The sequence below is a fragment of the Chrysochloris asiatica genome, unplaced genomic scaffold (genome assembly GCF_000296735.1).
Source record: "Chrysochloris asiatica unplaced genomic scaffold, ChrAsi1.0 scaffold00081, whole genome shotgun sequence".
In the NCBI taxonomy this organism is placed as follows: Eukaryota; Metazoa; Chordata; class Mammalia; order Afrosoricida; family Chrysochloridae; genus Chrysochloris; species Chrysochloris asiatica.
The window spans coordinates 1365773-1387171 of NW_006408599.1; the positions used below are offsets into that span (position 1 = coordinate 1365773).

General features: G+C 47.8%; 1 protein-coding gene across 2 annotated transcripts in view; it reads right to left on the bottom strand.

The window, feature by feature from the left end:
- Window positions 1-21399, bottom strand: part of DAB2IP (DAB2 interacting protein) — a 235744-nt gene that overhangs the window by 43432 nt on the left and 170913 nt on the right. The gene's annotated exons all lie outside the window — the stretch shown is intronic.

The following is a 21399-nucleotide window of genomic DNA, read 5'->3' on the forward strand; positions in this document are numbered from 1 at the left end:
AAGAAGCCTACAAAGGCACCTGAAAACAAATCACGTCTAGCCACTGAGGCAGTTAGGAGCACAGAGCACAGGAGACTCAGTCCCAGGAGATCCATTCCAGACTCCTCCCCTAAAAAGCGGACTCCACCCAGGGTCATATCCTGCCCCAAGTCCCGCCTCTGGGTCTTTGCACTTGCTCAGACTCAACTCTAGACATAACTGGTCTCTCTTCTTTCGGGTCTTGGGTGGAATGTCCAGTCCTAGGAGAGGCCTTTCCCACCCACCCGAAAGTAAGAGCTCCCTCACCCCCTAAGTTTCACCTGGCTTCATTTTCTTCATAGCACTGATCTGAAATAATCGTGTTAGTTTTTCTTTCTCCCACCAAAAGGCTATCAGATTCAGGTAAACAGAGCCGGTTCAAAGCACCTAGAACAAGTGCTTGGCACAAAGCAGGCACTGGGCAGATTTGTAAAATGAATGGATTTCTGTTTCTGGGTGGTATAAGACGGTCAGCCAGAGCAGAGCAAAGAGGAGTCAGGGTAACGAAAACGACTAGGGGTACATCCATGTAAAGTCTCCCCCAGGGCCGCGCCCAGAGCATTCCAGACTTCCATCAGGCGCGCCACGCCCCAATCTCGCTCCCCAGGCCGGAAGTAGTCAACTCCGCCCCCAGTCATCCCAAACCAAGAGGCCTTCGAGCCCCACCCCCACAAGCAGCCCCGCCAGCAGTGGGTGACATTCCTCCTCGGCCGGCCAGCTGCCCCCAGCTGCATCCAGTTTCCTCTTCAAACTCGGCGCTGCGCTCTGGGGTAGCCAGCACGGGCAGAAACGCACTGGGTCCAGGAGTGGGGAGCTCCCGGACCCCGCCTTGAAGCGCCTTCTACCCAGGCCTCTTTGTGGGCCTGGGTCCCTGCTGGTCCCAACAGTCACTCACCACCGGTAGCCCAGCTCCCGCGGTGCGCTCCCGCCAGTTCCAACTCGCCCCGGCCACAGGTCGAGGGGAGGAGACGTGTCGTGTCCTGGCCCGCCCCTGCCTCTCGCGGCCGCACCCGGGACTCATCCAGCAGAGATCACAGCAGTCGAGACCCACCAGAGTAAACACAACCATCCACCGTTTCCATTCAAACATTTTTAAAAAGCGAACAAAACTCATGTCCAGGGAAGGCCAGTGATGGGCCCACCATCCTCATGCAGGGCAGCAGGGCCAGTGGGGAATGTCCCTCCCACTCCCTGCCAGAGACTCGACAGCGCCCCCCTGATGTTGTTGTTTTGCCGCCGAGTGGGTCCCGACTCCATAGCAACCCTGTATAGGGTTTTCTATACAGTGACTGATGAGTTTGAACCACCGACCTTGCGATTCAAACCGACTTTGCAGTCCAGCGCATTAACCCACAGCGCTACTACAGGACTGGATTTCCAGGATGCAGTCCTCGGTTCAAGTTTCAATCAGGGGTGTAGGGATGGGGGTGGGTCCTCTTCTGTAAGAACAATACTGTGTCTGGGCCAACACGACAGAAGTGGAGGGTGACTGTGAGGAAGGAGGAGACCAACTTGTGAAGGCTGGAGTCAGGGGATGTCTGTGCTCCTAAACACCATCCCAGTGGTCACTCACAGCCCTCACTGAAATGCAAATCGGTTTAAGTGACCCCTATGCAGGGTCACTATGAGTGGGAACTGACTCCATGGCACTTAGCAACAGCAACTGGTAAAGGCCCACCCAGCCAACGTAACATTTTGGCTTGGGGCCCCCTTCCTCACCCCACCAGAGAAGCCACACCATGGTTTCCATGTATGGTACCTCTACCACATGCAGGGCATCCCCAGCAACTTCTACTCAGGTAGCTGCTGCATAACTTTTCCATACAATGAGGCATAGACTCCAATCCCCAGATGGATAAACAGAGGCCAGTGGGAGGATGAGAGTCACTGCCTAGATCTTACTCAGCTCCACCATTCTGAGACATCTAGGATCCTAGCTCAGATCATGATAGTTCCAGACTGTCCCAGCCCCTCACAAACAACTACTTTGTTCTTGTTGACTGTCCCAGAGTCAGGCACCTACTGTGCACAGGCAGGCAGGACCTGGACCCAGACAGCTGCTGAGCAGGTGGTGAGAGTTTAGTGTGGCCTCCAACCTGGGAGGTCTCTGACTCCATCCCTGCTGTGCTCTAGGCTCCAGGCTTAGCTCTGCTCTGGGTACAAAGTAATCTTGACTACACATCTGCATCTTCCACACTCCAACCCTTGCCCAGCTACCCCCATCCCTTCCAGGTTCCAACCCAGAGGTGCACTTCCTTCCTTCAGAGGCAAAAGTTTCCCCTTTCTGCTTTCATCTCAATTTATCCAACATCTTCAAATGTCAAAACAGGGAGAGGCAATTACAGAGAGCAGCCTTAAGGCTGAAGCAGCCCCTTCTCAGAGCAGGTATGGCTACAGGAAGTAGAGTGCAGCTCCTGACAGAGCATCTCCAATTCTTCCTCTCAAGTCTTCTCCCACTTGATGACAATCGTGGCAGCTAACAGGCAAGGCAGGTACTGTAACCACTTTGTTGTTGTTTAAGTACCGTTGAGTTGGTTCCGACTCATAGTGACCCTGTATAGAGTGTCCAAAGAGCAGCTGGTGAATTTGAACCACTGACCTGTTTCAAACAGACCTGCTTTACAGATGAAGTAATCAAGTCCAGAGATGCTAAGTCACATAAATGAACTCAGCTACATCTGAAAACAGGAGTGCCTCACCTCAAATGTTTGCACCTGTTCTTGTCTCCTCTTGCCTTCCTCCCCAGTTCTTCCTCCTGGATGCTTACCCTATCTATCCCCAATCTTCCCCTCCAGGCAGGAAGCCATCTCTAGTTAAGTTTTTTGTTTTATTGTGAATTATGTGATAGTTTACATGGGAGAACATTAGTTTTACATTCATCCTATTGTATATTGTCTCATTGCCATGGTTACAATCCCCTCCATGCCTCATCAACCAACCAAAGGGTATACCCTACAAGCCTGCACCCTGGTCGTCAGCACACAGCCCCTCTCCCTCTCTGGGTCTAAAGTCCCCAGCCGCTTCATCTCTCCATGTCATCATCTCTGCCTCCATCTCTGACATCACCACTTCTCTGGGTAGGGTCCTGCTCTCCGCTCTTCTCCCTTGATGGTCCCAGGGACCTCTGCTCCTAGACTGCAAAGTTAATCACTCCCCTCCTTGCTACAAAACCTCTACCTTTACATTTCCAACCCTCATAAGCAGTCCTGTTAACAATTAGACCTATCCACATTTCCTTTCATCAGTCCCGCCTAGGCAGATTGGATACTACTCAGCAGAGATTCTACCTTCCTCCGTGCCCTCTGGATCTAGGTTTCCTCTTGAAAGTTTGTAAGCCAGTCACTTCTTGCCTTTGTAGCTACCCCCCACACACAGACACTTCGGGTACCCAATGTCCAAGTTGTCCATCCTGTCTACTCTGTGTATGCAGGGGGTGGGGAGTGATCCTTGCTGTAAAGATTTGTTCCCCTTTTGAGCTACAGCATCCATAGCATCTCTAGTAAGTTGATCCACACAGCTCTGAGAAACTGTAAAAAAACAGGGCTCTAAGACAGCTCCTCTCATCCTGTGTGACAGCGCACCATAGGAAGGGGTCATAAGATATCCATTTCACTCTCACCAGTAACATGACTGCCTGTCTGTGCTCACCAAACCCCAGTTCAGAGGTCTGCATAACCTCTTGGAAGCTCCGATCAGAAGCATCTTTAATAATAATGTAAAAGTACGGTGACCATCCTTAGCCACATAACTGGGTGAATTTCAGAGGTCACTCTGCTCCAGGCAACCCTGGTTCCAGCAGCCCACAAGACACAATCTGAGAGCCTGTTTTGTTGTTATTATGTGCTGTTGAGCCAGTTCCGTGTAGCTGGTTGAGTTTGAACTGTCAACTTTGAGGTTCAAACCGACCTTATGGTCCAGTACTTATCCTACAGCGCCACACCAGACCTTCCCAATCCACTGGGCCCCACCCACTCATACTCCTCACACTTTACTTTATATATTTGTCCCAACTAGCCACAAGGACCTACTTCTTTTCCACTCTTCCCCACACCCTGTCTCATAGCCATACCTTTGATGCCACTGGTTTCCCCTCCAGTCCCTGGTTCTAATTTCAAGTCATCTTTCAATACCCAGCTCAACTGCCCCCATTTAGGGAAGCCTGCCACTCTCCATCCCTCTCTCTTCCTGGGTCCTCAGCCTGACTCCTCCTCTCTTGGGTACTGCTGTCTGCCCCACCAGGTCCTCCTTGAAGGTCTATTCATATTTATTTATTTTTTAAACTTTTTATCGTGAATTAGGAGTCCTGGTGTGGCGCTGTGGGTTAATGTGCTAGACTGCAAAGCTAGTTTGAACTGCATGGTCAGTGGTTCAAACTCATCAGTCACTCCTTGGAAACCCTACAAAGGGTTGCTATGAGTCAGAACTAACTCGACGGCACTTAACAACAACAAGTGTGAATTGAGTGAAGGTTTACAAAGCAGATCATCAGTTTTGCATTCAACAAATCATACACTTTGCTTCACTACATGGTTACAATCCCCACCATGTACCAACAGCGAACAGCACTTACCTCTATTCACTATAACTATTGTATTTCTCCATGTCTCTTGCTACTGTCATCTTTCCTCTACTAACTCCCTCTTGTACACTGCCTGCCCTGTCACCCATGTTCTATGAGCCTAAAGATGAGGCTTTCTGCTTCCATACAGATTTACAGCTTCAGAAACCCAAACAGGGTGGCTGACTCCCTATACAGGAACTGACTCCATGGTACATAACTACCACCACCGCCCTCTGTTGTCATTGTTTTTGCTAAGTGCTGTCCAGTGGGTTATGAACCACAGTGACCCCATATAGGGATTCCATGGAACAGCTGGTGAACTTGAACCATCGACCTTGCAGATCAAACCAACTTTGCAGTCAAGTGCATTAACCCACAGCGCCACACCAGGACTTGGATACCACCAACCTCTAGCCCATGAATTTCCCCTTCCGCCCTCCCATCTCCCACCAATCATCATAAATTGTTTCTTTAATCAAGAATTTGTAATTGATGCTCCGTAGCCTCCCATTGACCTGGAGATGAGAGAAAGAGGAGGAAGTGCTGGTTGGTCAGAAATGTGGTGAGACCTGGGGACTTCCTGTGCCCATGGACAAGGACATAGCCACAGAGGGCTAGAGCTGAGAGCGAAGAGCCCAGCTGATATGAAGTGAGGATGCACAAGAAATCCCAAACTTGTAGATAGCATCCATTCGACGTAGCTTCAATGGCTTGATGATCAGAACTTGACTGGTGGTGGTGGTGGTGTGCCGTGGAGTCGGTTCCGACTCATAGAGACCCTGTATAGGGTTTCCAAGGCTGTAAATCTTTACGAGAACAAAAAGCCTCATCTTTCTTCAGCGGAAGCGCTGGTAGTTTTGAACTGCTGACCATGAGATTAGCAGCCTGACTTGTAACCGCTACGCTACCAGAGCTCCCTGTTTGTTGTTGTTAACTGCCTTCAAGTCAAGCTCCTTAGAGGAAGATATATATATATTTTTTTTTTGATAGAAGAAACAAGTGTAAATTGCTACAATCTGATGAACTTGACCTCTATTTATGGATGTAGTAGCTAAAAATACCAACTGAGAGGAACGGAGTCTTCACATCAATTATCAATCCTATCCCCCCTGTATACAGAGTAGATAGGGGCAGGCAACTTAGACATTGTTGTTGTTAAGTGCCGTCGAGTCAATTCTGACCCACAGCAACCCTGTATAGGGTTTCCTAGGGGCAGCTGGTGAGCTGGAACCACGGACCCTGTGGTTAAACGACTTGACAGTCTGACGCATTAGCCCACAGCACCAACCAGGACTCCAACTTAGACACTGGCTATCTAAAATGGGGGGCGATAAAGGCATGAAGTGACTGGCTTACAAGTTTTCAAGAGGGAGTTTAGTTTCAGAGTGTGCAGGGGAAGGTAGGCTTCCCACTGGATAGTTTTCATCTCGTCTAGATGGGTCTGGTGAAGAGATGGGGACAAGATTCTTATGATTCAATAGTGAGTAATTGTTATCATAACTAATTGCAACTGTCACAACTGTAAAGGTAGAAGTTCTGTAATGAAAAGGGGGGAGTAGTTAATCTTACATTCCAGAAACAGAGGACCCTATGAGTATCAAGGGAGAGGAGCACAAGCAGAATGTGGGACCCTATTCAGAGAAGCAGCGACACCAGAAATGGAGGCAGAGACGAGGACATGGAGAAATAGAGCAGCTGAGGACTCTATACTCGTGGAAAGAAAAAGGCTGTGTGCTGGCGGCCAGGAGGTAGGCTTGCAGAATGTACCCTTTGGTTGTTTAAATGATTATATATTCCTGAGTGTTTCTGTGTAGACCCCCCAAAAACAAAACAGAGGGAATAAGAGCAAATACTGTTGAATGATGATGCACGGAGGAGATTATAATAACTGCAGTGAAACCATGAATATAAAACTATCACTCAATTCACAATAAAGACTTTGAAAAAAAAATTTTTTTTGATTGACATTTCACTCAGCATAATGTCCTCCAGGTTCAACCATGTTGTAAGGTGTTTCACAGATTCATCAGTATTCTTCTATGTTTTGTAGTATTCCATTGTGAGTATGTACCAAAGTGTGTATAAGCATTCTTCTGTTAATGGGCATTTAGGCTGTCTCCACCTTTTTGATGTCTCTTGTAGACAGCAGATCAAGGGATCCTGTTTTCTTATCCATTCTGCTCTTTATGTCTCTTGACTGGTACATTTAATCCATGTACATTCAGCGTAATTATCAATAGACATAAATTGTTGTCATTTGTCTATGTGGTTTTTCGTTGTTGTTGTTTTGTAGTACTGTTGGATTGTTTGTTCCACATAATTGCCTATGCTAAAAGTTCATTTGGTTTGTGGGTTTTCTTTTCATTTTAATTTCTGCTATGTTAAATCATCCTGATTTTCCTCTTTTTTAATTTTGATGTGCTGCGTGTATTATTTTCCTTTGAGATTACCATGTAATTTATTCATTTTTTCCCTGCTTAAAACAGTCTGTTTTATCTTGAAATCTACTTGACTTCCTTGCTATTTGGAAGTTCTGTATCTACACTATTCCCTCTTTTTGCTTTTTAGTTGACGTCATTATAAACTGATATATTTGGTTCCCTATTTTCAGTATTGTAGGTCTGTTTTAAATACTTCTATATCTGGATTGAGTCCTGGGTGGTGGTGTCATATATGCTATGTGGTAATCTCAGGTTGTTTGTTGTCTGCTGTTGTTGGTTCTCAGTCCAAAGAACACCCTTTAGCATTTTTTGTAAAGTCGCTCTGGTCGTTACAAAATTTTTAAATTTCTGTTTATCAGGAAATCTCCTAATTTCACTGTAATATCTGAGGGACAACTTTGCTGGGCATATGATTCTTGGTTGGCAGTCTTTTCTTTTCTTCAGAGTTTTGTATGTGGCATTCTGTTGCCTTCTTGCCTCCATAGTTGTTGCTGAGAAATCCAATCTTAGTCTTATTGCTTCTCCTTAATTTTTCCTGAGCCACTCTCAGGATTCTTTCCTTGTCTTTGATTGTAGAAAGTTTGATTATGATATGTCTTGGTGATTTTCTTTTTGGATCTATTCTGTTTGAGGTTTGTTCAATTTCTTGTACGCTTATCTTCTCGTCTTTCATGGTGTTAGGGAAGTTCTATCCCAACAACTCTGACAATTTTCTCTGTGCTTATCTCTTTCTGTTCTGAAATTCCAATTGCCCATAAGTTGTTCTTCATGGTGTTGCACATAACTCTTAGGCTTTCTTTGGATTTTTTAATTCTTTTCTCTGATTGTTCTTCTAGCATACGAGTATTGAGAGATTTATCTTCAAGCTCACTAATTCGGGTTTCCTTTGCTTTGCAACTAATCCTTTGCCCTTTCAATGTATTTCCATTTCTGAGAGCTTAGTATTAATCTTCTGGATTTTTAATTACAGGTTTTATATTGTTTCAAAATTTGCATTTATTTTGTCTGTTTGTTCTTACAGTGTTTTCTTGAATTCTTCTTTAAATTTTTTATTGTGTTCTCCTGGCTTTCCTCTATCTTTTTATCTATCCTTTGAAGGTACTCAATTATTATTATTTTGAATTCTTTTTCAGTTAGTTCTGTTACCTTTTCTTCCTCAGAAACATCTTCTGGTTTTACATTGTGGTCATTTGTTTGAGCCATTCTCTCGTTTCTTTGTATGAGCTAAACTTTTCTGTTGTCTCCAGGGAATTATGAAGTTGTCATATTTATAAAAACACAGTGCAGTTGTTGAACACAGAGAGGAAAAATCTCTGGAAGGCTCCTGCAATCCAAGGAGCTCACAAGACGGATGTTAAAGGGATGTGAAAATAGAGTTCCTGGCCCTAGATGGAGATCCTATTGGCTTTGGTGTTATCCATGTTCAAGGAATTCAATCCGGAATTCATGAGGGCCCTCGATGGAGCTGATTTCAGTGTCTGTTAGGACCACAGGGAGACTAGGGACTGGGTGACTAAATAAATGCTGGTCTGGTGGCTTTGTGGGTTTTGGAGGTCTGTAGCTGAGCCCACCTGAATCCAGGCATCAAAGCTGCATATCTAAATTGTACAAACAGCCCCACCTCGCAGCTCTGAACTTCTGGAGGACAGGGTCTGAGGTGGGAGTGGAGGAAGGTGGAAGCTGGCCACACTTCTGGTCGCCATGAGAGCATGGGAAAACAGAAGTAGTAGCACCTTTTCTATTGACAGTGCAAATCTGCTCTGTCAGGTCTCCCTCCATTGCCAGAGCTATTCACAAGATGGTGGAGCTGCTGCATCTGGTCACTCATTCACCAGTCAATCTCCTTCTCTTGCCATACCTGCTCCGTCTCTCCTCCCAGCAAGCACTCCACCCACCTCACTAAACCTTTCTTCTGAAGTTCAGGATGCCAGAATTTTCATCTGTGTCTGTTTTACTTTGTTTCTTGTATATTTGTTGTAGAGGGTCTGTAGAGTGTGTCTGCCTAGTCCACCATCTTGCCGGAAGTCTCTATTCATCTTTAATAAATACATGAGGGGCACATACACCCTGCAGTCAATCTTCCCCAGTTGTCATATCTTCTTTAAGGTCTGAAGTGTCCTCACCAATTGGACTAATAAACTTTCTGGTAGACTCTGGGACTCTTCCTCCTCAAGGAGTTCCACATTTCCTGGTGACAAAAGAGCCAGTCCCAAGATGTCAAAAAACACTTTGGACAAGCACTTGTACCTCCCCTTCAGGAGAGATGTGCTCATATCCCAGAAAAGGAGTCTTCAGGCCCTCTTCATTTTAAAGGCTATTCAGAGGACAGAGGCCTTTTCTGACCTGCCCAGAGTAGCTGGAGTTGGGTGCTGCTGTAACCCACTGCCTTGGGATGAATCTGTGGAACAGCAGCAGACACCAGAACCCAGGGCCTGGCTGTTTATGACCAAGGACTACTAAAGACACTAGTGTGGAACTACCTAAATCTTAGCTGAAGGTGAGACGCAAACTCAGTATGGGATTGAGGGCTAACTCTGGGAAGCAGTTTCAATGAAGCCCAGTTGTTAATTTATGTGAGGCACATCTGTGCCTGTGTGGCTTTATCATCAGCAACAAACAACAAATGTGTCCTGGCACCTGCTATGTGCCAGGCCCAGTGCTAGGTATTTTACATACATTAACTCTTTTAATCTTCCAAAGAGCCATAAATTGTGTGTATCCACAGTCACATTTGATTACAACTGAAAGTCAAGCACAGGAAGGTTGGAAAAGCTGTTCAAGGTCACACAGCTACTTATTGGTGGGAGCTGGACTCCAGGTCTTTTGACCTCTTGTCAAACATACAATTGAATACCCCTCAATAATCTGGCCCCAGCCTGCATTTCTGGTCTGAGCTGCAGTGCTCCCCATTCGAGAGCCTCTATCTCTGTTTCCATCCCTGGAGCAACCCACCCACTTTGTGCTGGGGTGCTAGGGAGTTAATGTGTATCAGCTTCCAGCTTCCCAACCCTCTTCCTCCTCCTACCTACTTAATGCCCTCCAGCTCAGACTCCTCCTCCCACCCACTAATACCAAAACAAAAACAAAAAACTCAAACCTGTTGCTGGCGAGTTGATTCTGACTCATAGCAACCCTCTAAGACTGAGTAGAGCCGCCCCACAGGGATTCTGAGACTGTAATCTTTAGGGAAACAGCTTGTCAATCTCTTTCTACTGTAGAGTGGTTGGTTGGTGCTTAGAAGTGCTGACCTTTCAGTTTGTAAACAAGCACTTAATGATTGTGTCACTAGGACTTCTTCTCCCAACCATTAAAGTTGGCCGTATTCCGGCCCCTCTGGTCTCCTTTTCCACCACCAGCTTGGGTGCACCCCCTCCATCCAGCAGGCCATTTGTGTCTTGTGGTGACAACTTCAGCTGGCAGACAATCCTGGTACCTTGTCTCCACAGTGATACTGACACATGTTCCCTCAAAAAATGTAATGTTCCCATCCAAGTATTTAGTGGAATATATTTCCACCCATGTGACACCTCCTCTGAAAAACAGAGAGTAAATTTACTCTAACAAGCAATGAGACATGGTCAGCTTTTCTTTTTCTTAGTTGTCACAGTGCCAAGTGCTGAGCAGCACCCAGCAAGGTACACAAGGGATTAAGCGTTACCAAGAGCCAAGTGAGAACCGATGATTGCTGAGGGCTTGGCTTCAAGTCAGGCTTGTGGTAAGAGCTTCTATCATCCCTAAGTCCTGTCCCCCAAACTCTAGTTCCAATAACTGGGCTCCCATCAGAGCCCAACTTCTTTGTTCCTGACAAGCTCACCTACCCTGCCTCTAAGTTGCATCGCCACAGCCTTCGCTATACTGTGTGCAGAGTATCTACTCCACAGCAGGCGGGGTGCCCAAGTCCACTACCACTCTCCTTCAGTTTACCACACACCTGGAAAGGTACATTTTATTATCCTTGGTTCACAGATCAGTAAATGAGGCCAAAGAATTCAAACCTCCATAAATTCGCAGACCATCAACAATATTGGAGGGAGGGCTCCTGCTCCATCCCCAGGTACCATGACTGCTAAAAGAAGTCCAGTGACAGGCATTGTAGCCTGAGTGCTTGGAGGCTTTCACCTGCCCCAGCCCAGGGATGCCCAACACCTCTGGAAAGCTTAAGGTAATTGTCAGCAACCTGTTCTCTAAAAAGGCCCAGCCCTCAGTCCCCTACAGGACAGAACATGGAGGAGCTGAGGGGAGGAAGCCCAGAGGATATCAGCCTGTGTCCCTCCCTCCATGTAACCAGAGGGGAAGACTCATTTACAGCAACTCTGCAGGAAGACACAACTCCCCAGAGCTCCCACTCTTCGATAGTCTCTGTTTCAGGAAAATGGAGAGAACATGATTTTTACCCAATGTTTCCCAAGAGTCTGTTCAACATAGGCATCTTGTTCAATATCACCATGTCTGTTATTACTCACCTCCTCCCTCATGACTTCTGTCATAGGGAGCGATCATTGTTCCCATTTTACAGATGGGAGAACAGGCCCACGGAGGTTAAACAGTTGGTCTAAGGCCATACAACCAGAAAGGGGGTAGTACCAATATGCCAACAAGTAAACCAGACACAGGGTCTCTGCCCCCAAGAAGCTGGCAGTTAAGAGAAGGGGGAAACACACAGAGACATTAGGACCAAAGCAAAATACACATCACAGGTGTGGACCCAAAGGAAGGACAGCAGCACATAGCAGAGGGCCTGTCCAACAACTGATGTACAATGACTGCATTTCCAGTTTGGGAGCAGGGAAGTGGGAAAAGTTTCCGGAATAGGTGGGTGTCCTAACAACCCTCAACTTCCCTATGGTGCAGGGCACTAAGCGTGGACAGAAGGCAACGCACACATGGCATCACGGTGACCAGTCCCACGGGGTGTCAGCTTATCACCCCCACATACAGATGGGCAACAGAAATGCAGAGCAGCCAATACTTTGCTCTAAGTCATAGACCTGGGAAGGTCCCCATTGTGCCCCACCCCTAGACTCTCCAATAAGCACTAATTTCTCTGGGTCATACTTTCCTTCAGGACTTCTTATAACTCCCCAGTAAGAGTATAGAAGAATCGCCTGTTAAAATGTAGATTCTGATTCAGAATCTATCATTTTATGTCTGGGGTGGAAAGGCAAATTCTCAGTAGGAAGTCCAAATGGAATGAACCGGACTGGAAGCTCTGGTTTCCTCACCTGTGAAAATTCCACTGTTAGAAACACTTCTACTGCAGGCTGGTGGTGGACATTCAACGGCTAGTACGTAAAACCCTGGTCTCAATGATCCTGGAGCCTGACGCTACAATGGCCTGCTCCTACAGCCCAGTGGGTGATAGGACTCCACTCCACCAGCTCTTCTCTTCCTGACTCAGGTCTGCGAGGAATGACCACCAATATGGAGTTAGAATTGGTGAGCATAGCTCACAGAGCCAGCCCAGTAGCAGACCTGATGGGTGATGGTGTGACAGGGGAAACAGCTGAGCACAGCAAATATAGCCGCTGACCTAATTCAGTTCCAGTCTGTCTTCAAGAAAATAATTGAGTTGAAATGAATAGGTTTCCCAAGTCCCCTCCGGCCTGTCGAAGGGGAGAAAGGGAAGAAGGGAGGCAGGAACAGTCCCCTGGTTCACTGTTGGTTATTTTTGAGTCATTAAGTCTGTGAAAGGTTTCTTTCTTTCCTTGGTGGCCTGGTGGGGGAGTGGAGGTGGGGTGGGGAGGGTGACATGGCTGGGAGGCAACATGATGGAATGAGAACCAGCATAGGTTCACCAGTGACAAGAGGGGTTAAGTCCTGGCTTCTCCCCAGAAGCTCTGTGGAGAGTAGTGCACATGTTCCCCTCCTAGCCTCAGTCTCTCAAGCTATAGAATGGAAACATTAATACCTGCACCCCCACCCCATCTCCCAGGGTCCCAGAAATATAGGCCTAATGTTGTCTTATCTGTTTTTTTGTTGTTGTTTAAGAGAAACCAGAAATCCAACTTTTCAGGTAATGTTTCAGGGATGTCTAAGTATTAGATTTGAAAAAAACAAAAGTCCCATCCTGTCATACCAAATTCAACCTGTCTCTGGGTATCATGTGGCCACGAGCCACTTGTGTGCAACCTCTCATTTAATGACAATGTGTATAAAGCCATTTATGACATGTTAGCGCCCTCCCACCTGTTTATTACCTCCTAATTTTCTTTGATCATCAGGCCAAGCCTAGCTGTGCTCAAGTAGGAGAGGCCAGGGACACCCTCCTCCTAACGGTGACAACCATCCCTTCAAGACCTCACAGGGCCATGTCCCCCAGCCCTACTGGATGAAGGGGGACTGGTATCCTGGGCCTGGCTTTGCCCTAGAAGCCCACCACCCCTAACTCCTTGCTAGGGTCTCAGCTCGCTCTTCAACAAAACGGGGGTTTCTGAAAGGACTAAATGAGACAAAGAAAGCTTTGAAATGAAAAGTGAGAACATGTGCTGAGTCTCCCCAGAGAATCCCCCTCATGTGTAACTTAATAGTGAGCTTAGGTTAATTTTCCAAATCTGCCAGCTCTTGGCTGTGTGACCCCAGGCAAGTTACCTAACCTCTCTATACACCTCAGTCTCGTCCGCTGTAAACAAGAGATAGCTGTTGTAAGGACTAAATGAGATGATGACTGTCACAGTGCCTGGTAGGATGCCTGGCACATAGCAAGGGATCAAAAATGATAGGCATTATTATTACTGTTGTTATCTTTAGTGAAAAGCATCCAGAAAAATCTGACTGGGTGATTACAATAATGTAGCACAACCAGGCAAACGTGTTGTTAACAGATGAGGCCACCTATAATTAGCACAATCATTACGTATGCAAATGGTGCTGCTTAGACCCAGAGAAGTGTGTTCTTTGAAGTGTGTTTAAATAACCCATCTACCCTGGCTGCCTGCCTTCCCCAATTCTTGTTTGCACTATTAATTTCATTAGCAAACATTTTCTTCATAAAGCAAGATAGGATTCCAAACTAGTACATATTCAAATGAAGGAGGTTTTAAATCGTTTGTGCCCTTGCCCACCCTACGTCAGTTGGTTGGGGCTGCCAGTTCCTGCTTCCCCAGTTCTCTTTTCTCAATAGAACTCAGAAACTGGCTTCCCCCCATGGAGTGAAGGGTCCAGGGCTTGGGGACGTCCTTGGCAGGGAGCAGATTGTATTTGGGGAGGTTCCCACTAGCGTCAATATGATCTGTCAGTTTCCTGTCCACCAGGGATAGCAGGCATACCATAAAATCCATTTTAGATCTAAGAAAACTCAGTCTCAGAGAGACTTAGGGTCGTAATCTGCCCAAAGTCATACAACTTGTCTGCTGTGATAGAACCTGGATTCAAACGTGGCTTGTCCTCTGGATCCCGCCCTTGGAGGTCTGCTCTGAAATTGGACTTGGCATGGGCCTCAAGCACTGGGCGTCTAAATCAGTAATCCCAAATCGATCCCAAGGCCTTAGAACTGCAAGGTATCATCAGAGACTGACCTGAGGTTTTAGTCAAAAAAGGCTGAGGATCAGAAATCCTGTAATTTGCCCCAGGTTCCACAGGCAGAAAGGGGACAAGAAACTCTCAAAAGCCACCTCCTAACCTCCTCCCCCACCCCCCACCAGGATTCAGAGCTTTAAAGAAAGAAGATAATTCAACAATCCTCTTTCTCCCTTGAGAGCTGGGTCGGTATCTTAACCATCCGTGTTATCCCCTGACACAGGCCCAAGCAGACAAAAGATGCTCAGGAAATGGTTGCTGAACAGCTGGAACAGAGACTACGGGTAGTGGCTCAGGGCCAAGGAATTGAGCAAACTACCCAGTGTGGGACAGGACGTGGTGGAGGTGGGGAGACCTGCCCTCCCCAGCTTCAGAGGGGTCCTTTTTCTAGACCTTTCTCTGCTGGGTGCCTGCTGAGGAGGCAGGCATGATTCCAGCTCCTGCCAGCTCTTGACTCCAGTATTCCTTTCCTCACTCCTCCCCCAGTTCTGGAGATGAGTGACTTGCCTGAGGTTGTAGAGCCTGGTGACTGAGGACCCCGCTTCTCTGCTTCTCTAGCCAGGCTCCCTGGATACCTGCCCCTGCTTCCACCAGCACTAGAGGAAGGGGCTCAGTAAGGATGGAGGGGTCATCACCCTTGCCCCTGCCCCTTCCCCACTGGACACCTAGAGTGTGAACCACGGTGTCATGCCCTACTCCCATCCTCCCTTGAAAATAGATAATCCTCACCCATACTCTGGGAAGTGAGTACAATTATTGTCCCCATTTTTATAGAGAAGCTAAAGCTTGGGCAGATTAAGTAACCTGCTCAAGACTACAGATCTGAAAGTGGTTGAGCAGTGGGCAGTCCAGCTCAGAAGCCCCCCAGGAAGTGTCAGTGAAATAAGTGTATACACTGCCAGGGGTCATTCAACCCCAACCCTGTCTCCAGGCAAGGCTGCAAGTATACCTGGAGTGGGGAAAGGGGTGGCATACTGTCTGGAACTGGGGTTCTGTGCCCTTTCAGAGCTGTCCAAGTCTGGCTGAAATAGGTTTCAGGGATTTCCTTTAACCTTATTCCCCACCACCTATTGCCCACCCCACCTCCACCAAGTCCGTCAACATTCTGGGTGGAAACTGGAGGTCCAGGTAATTCAGGGAGGTCAGCTGGCCTTGGTGTCAGTTCTGAAGTGCTTTATGAGGGGTAGGTCAGGGGAAGAAGACCCTACCTCTTGTTGTTAGGTGTCATTGAGTCGGCACTGATTCATAGTGACCTTATGCACTGCAGAACTAAACACTGCCCAATCCTGGTCCAACCTCACTATTGTTGCCACGCTTGAGTCCATCGATAATACCACTTGGCCAATCCATCTCGTTGGGGTTCCCTACCTCTTAGGGAACGTAAAATTGTCATGGTGAAGGCATCTGACCTAACTTCACAAGGGGAAAGAGAATCAGGATCTACAGCACAAGGCTGATTCCTATGAAAAAGAGGTAAAACCTACCTCCTCTCCCTCCAACCTTTTTACCAGTTATGACACCAGTTGTCCCTCCCACAGCAATGCACTGCAACAGCCACACAGAACTCTCAGATCATACACACAATATGGGGGTTAGGAGGGAAGCGGTGGTGGTATGCCGTAGAGTCAGTTCCAACTCATTGCGACCCTGAACTGTGAATCTTTACGGGAGCAGAAAGCCTCATCTTTCTCCCTCAGAACAACCAGCAGTTTCGAACTGCTGACCTTGAGGTTAGCAGCCCGACTCGTAACCACTATGTTGTTGTTAAGTGCTGTCGAGTCGATTCTGACCCATAGCTACCCTATATAGGGTTTCCAAGGAGCAGCTGGTGAGCTTGAACCGCCGACCTTGCAGTTCAAAGTGTTGCTGTCTGGTGCATTAACCCACAGCGCCACACCAGGACTCCGTAACCAGTATAACAGGTTATAATTCAGAATCAGGATCAACTCATGCTACAGCTGTTCAATCAAGACAGACTCTTCCTAGCAGCGCCCACAGGTCTTAGGCCTCTTGGCCCTGCCCTGCTCCAGAAAGTGTTGCAGTGTTCTTTAGCTCTGCCAATAAAGTGCCTGGGGGCATCCACTCCACTGCTAAGACCTAGCCAGCTGTGTTCAGCTCTCTGGCTGCACAGGTCAGTATACCCACTTAGTCTGTGGGCTGGGCAGCTCCACTGCGCCGACTCACACTCGTCTCTGGGTTCTGCTGCTGCAGTTTCTCTGCTGTTGCTTCTCACCGTCTTGTGTAGTATTTAGTGCTACAGTTCTCTGGCTCCTAAGTGTAGAAGATTCGCAATGCAGGGACCCCAGGTACAAAGGATACGCTTCACTCTCAGCTCTTTAAGTAGTACTAAGGTACCCTTTTCCCCCTATGGGATGGCTCATTTTAAGCCTAATTGGACGGCAAAACTGACCAATATTCTTGTTAGTGCTCTAAACACCTTTATCTGCATGGGCTAATGTGCTGAACTGCAAAGTTGGTTTGAACCACTAGGTCAGCGGTGCAAACTCACTAGCTGCTCCTTGGAAACGATACACAGTTGCTACAAGTCACAACCAACTAGATGGCACTTAACAAGTGTGGTTCTGAGGAGTCCTGGTGTGGCGCCATAGGATGAAGCACTCACCTCAAGGTTGGTTTGAACCACGAAGCTGGCAGTTCAAACTCACCAGCCACTCCTTGGAAACCCTATACAGGGTTGTTATGAGTCAGAACCAACTCAACAGCACTTAATAAGTGTGGCGCTGTGGACTCCTGGTGTGGCGCTGTAGAATAAGCACTGGACTAGAACCACAAGGTCAGTGGTTCAACCCAGCAGCCACTCTGTGGAAACTCTACAGGGCTGCTAGGAGTCAGAACTGACTTGACAGAACTTAACAACCACTCCACAAAGGGGCCATGCACATTATGTGTATTATTAGTATGTGTATTACAAGCTATCTGACCCCCTTGATGGGCCACAAGCATATTACTTGCATGTTGTTGTTGTTCAGTGCCATCGAGTCGATCCCGACCCATAGCAACCCTGTATAGGGTTTCCAAGGAACAGCTGGTGAACTTGAACCACCGACCTTTAAGTTCAAGCAACTTTGCTGTCTGATGCATTAGCCCACAGCACGACACCAGGACTCCAAAGATTGTTGTTATTGTAAAGTGCTGTCGAGTCGGTTCCGATCCATAGCGACCCTGTAAAGGTTTCTGAGGAGCAGCTGTTGAGTTTGAACCACCAACCTTGCAGTTCAAATGGTTTAGCAGTCTGACGCATTAACCCACAGAGCCACACCAGGATTCCAGTTACTTGTTCCACCCAATCACTTGGTGGAAGTTATAAGACCTTAGCTAGAAGAACCATATAAAAGCAACCAATTGTACTGCAGAGATGAAGGGGAAAACAGGGCAATTCCTTTTATTACTGGCTCCCTCTCCTCCTCCTTCAAGAAATCCTTCCACGCCCACTCCCACACACAGTCAAGAGAACTGCTTCTAAAATCTCTGGTCAGACCAGACTTATCTCCTTCTAATCCTTCCCGCCCCCAGCCACCTTCAAGACCAAGCCTTGCCTTGCCTGCCCGACTCTTTTCCACCCTATCCCTTGCCAATCCCCTCTCCCAGCACATAACCACACACAGGCAGCCAAAAGCATCCTGCCAGCAGGCCTTTCCCTGCCTCTCTTCAGGGAAACTTTCCATAGGCTGTGGCCCAACCACCAGCTCCAATGAGCCTTTGTTGAACCCCAGTGGAATCATCCCTCCTCCTCTGGCAGCCACTGCCCCTTTAATATAGGGCCTGTTGACTCATCTGCCTCCTTCAGCAAACAGGTGCCCTTAGGTCAGGGACTGGGTGACACACAGCTAGGTGTGCACACATAGGGGCATTCAAGAAAGCCTGGCTGGGTGGAAGTTGCTACCTTGGGCTCCCCAGGACCAATGAGGCCAGATCTAAAGGTGGCCCTGGGAAGTGGAATCCTTAGGGAGTAGACTTGACCATATGCACACTAACTGACTCTCTGAACCCAGCTCCCTAGGATAGAGTCAGGCCCAAACATCCAAGGATGTCCACAATGGCTGTGTCGAGAATTACAAGAGATGAAGTCATCACTCCCAGAAATAGGCTGATTAAGAAGACGTGATGACAATGCCAACAGCAAGGCTGGACACACATGTTCCATCACATGTGTTTCTCTGCCCTGCTCCTCTGGGAACCAGAAACTGTGCCAGGAACCAGAGTAAGTGCACGGAGCCTTGACTCGGGAGATACTTAGTCCCTGGGTGCAGCTGATGTCCCAGAGCACTCTCCCCAGGAACGGCTTTGCAGCTCTGACCCTCACTGAAGCCCCCAGGCTGGGCCCTGGTCCCCTCAGACCACCCATCATTTTTCTCAATTCCTTCTTTGCTCTACCCCTCATCTCTTCCTGAGGGAAAACCACCCACCCTGGTAGCCCCCCTCACATTCATTCCTCTCCTGAGAACCATCTTTCTACATTCCAGGAAGGTGGGCACTTCCCCCTGGCAAAGCCAAGGTTCTGGAGTCACAATGACTCGGCTCCAATCCTGGTTTGGTCCCATTGCAGCTGTGTGACCCTCTGCATAGTCAATTAATCTCTGAGCTTAGTTTCCTCATCTGGAAAATGTAGTTAGCAATGTGCCTAGCTCCTGGGGGTAAGATGAAATGTGTGTATTTCTTTATTTACCAACCTTGGGTCAGGCCTTCTTCTATGTGCTGGAGACACACTGGGGACCAAGACTTAAGTTCCTGCTCTTATGAGGCCTGCAGCCTGGTGTGTGACAAATACCTAAATAAATGCGTATTAATATCAGGTGAATTCAAGCGCTAGGAAGAGACACAGGGAGAGGGGTCTGGCCAGGGAGTGGGGAGGAAGCTGTGTTGGACAAGGGCATTGAGAAGGTTTCTCTGGGACTGTGCTGTTGGACTAATACTTGGATGAGCTGAGAAAGCAAGTTACATAGACATCTGGGCAGAGTGTTCCTGGACAGAGGGAACAACAAAGGCAAAGATCCTGGGGATGGAGCGCTGGGATAAATAGGAAGGAAAATCAGAAAATCAGGGAGCCACCCACCCAGGGGCCACAGAAGGAGCCTGGAGTAGAGGCAGAATGGGGTCTGGACACAGGTGAGGCATACTGAGTTTGAGTTTTCACAGCTGCTAGTGGAGAAGAGCAGGGTCCAGTTGGAAATGCTTCTGTGACTGGATTCTACAGTAGAGGTGGAAGTATATATAGTCCTCATCCAAGTGATTCTTCAATAAAGATCCGCTCTTCCATCCTATTGCTATCCTCAATGTCTTCAATATCCTAGTCACCCCTAATACTGGCCCAGGGTTCCCCTAGTCACAAAGCTGGAAAACTGTCAGATAGAGACCCCCTGGGAGGTGGCTCTTTACCTAGTTTCACAGATGACTAAGTTACCTGCTCAAGGTCTCCCAGCAATGATGGGCAGAACCAAGGTGTCTTTTGCCAGCACAATGGCCAGACAGGGCTTCTCCTGCCTAAGCAGAAGATCTTCACCGTATGTGTCGTTCCCCCCATTCCCCTGCGATGCCCCCAGACCCCATCCTCAACTAGCTGTGTCATAATCCACAAAGTGCCTCCTCCCAGAACAAAACAGCAGCATCTCACAAACTTCAGAGTTCGTTCTTACCCAGTGTCTCCATTGAGAGGGAGAACTGTGAGCCCCATCGGATGAGGAAACTGAGGCTGAGAAAGTGCCTTTGCATCTTAGAAAGCATCTCCAAGTCTTAGCTGATGGCCCAAGTCCCCCAGGACTTCCCAGAACCCAGGCACACATGCCCCATGAGAAGGCTGGCTTCCCAGCCTCTCCCTTCTGAATTCCCATAGCACCAGAACCAGCTGGGCCCTGGAGAGAGCCCCAAACTAGAGAGGGTCTCACTGAGCGCTCCTCCCAGGTGGGCAAAACCAGAACTAACTCAGTCTCAAGAGTTCCTGTGTGGCTGGGGGGAGTGCTGTTTGCACTACAAACCTGGTGACAGCCAGCCTGCCTGCCTCCTTCCCTCACCACTGACTGTCTGGGGCAGCTTATGTCTTCTGAGTGTTTAAAGTCCTCCAACAATGGAACTAACTGGGATGTGCGGGTGTGGCATGGTGGGTTCATGTGCTGGACTGCAAGGTCGCTTTGAACCGTAACATCATAACATTGGTGGTTCAAGCTCACTAGCTGCTCCTCAGAAACCCTATATAAGGTAGCTATGAGTCGGTATCGACTTGACAGCATTTAACAATAACAAAAGGTGGAGGGAAAAGGCTCTGCAATTATGAGCCTCTCTCAGAAACGGTAGCCTGCTGTCCTCTCTCCATTAGAGGCCAAGAACAGCCAGTTTCCTCCCTCCTTTCTACAGGCCAAGGACAAACAATTAAACCAGAGGGCATGTTCTCAAGCATATAGACATTGTTGTTAGGGGCCGTCATGTTGGTTCCGATTCAGTGACTTGACTCTACACACAGCAGAATGAAACACTGGCCTGTCCAGCACCTTTCATCCCCACAACCACTGCCGTGTTTGAACCCACTGTGGCAGCAGCCACTGTGTCCATCTGTCTCACTGAGGGCAGCCCCTCTTTTTCACCAACCCTCTACTTTGCCAAGCATGATGCTCACTCTTCTGGAAGTCCAAGGTATGGTCAATAGTTTTTGCTAGCACCGTTACTCAAATGTATTAATTCTACTGTGGTTTTCCCTATTCATTGTCCAGCTTTTGCATGCATATGAGGCAATTTAAAATACCATGGCTTGGGTCAGGCGCACCTTCATCCACAAGCTGCCACCTTTGCTTTTGAATAGTTTAAAGAAGACTTTTGCAGCAGATCTGCCCAATGCAGTATGTCGTTTGATTT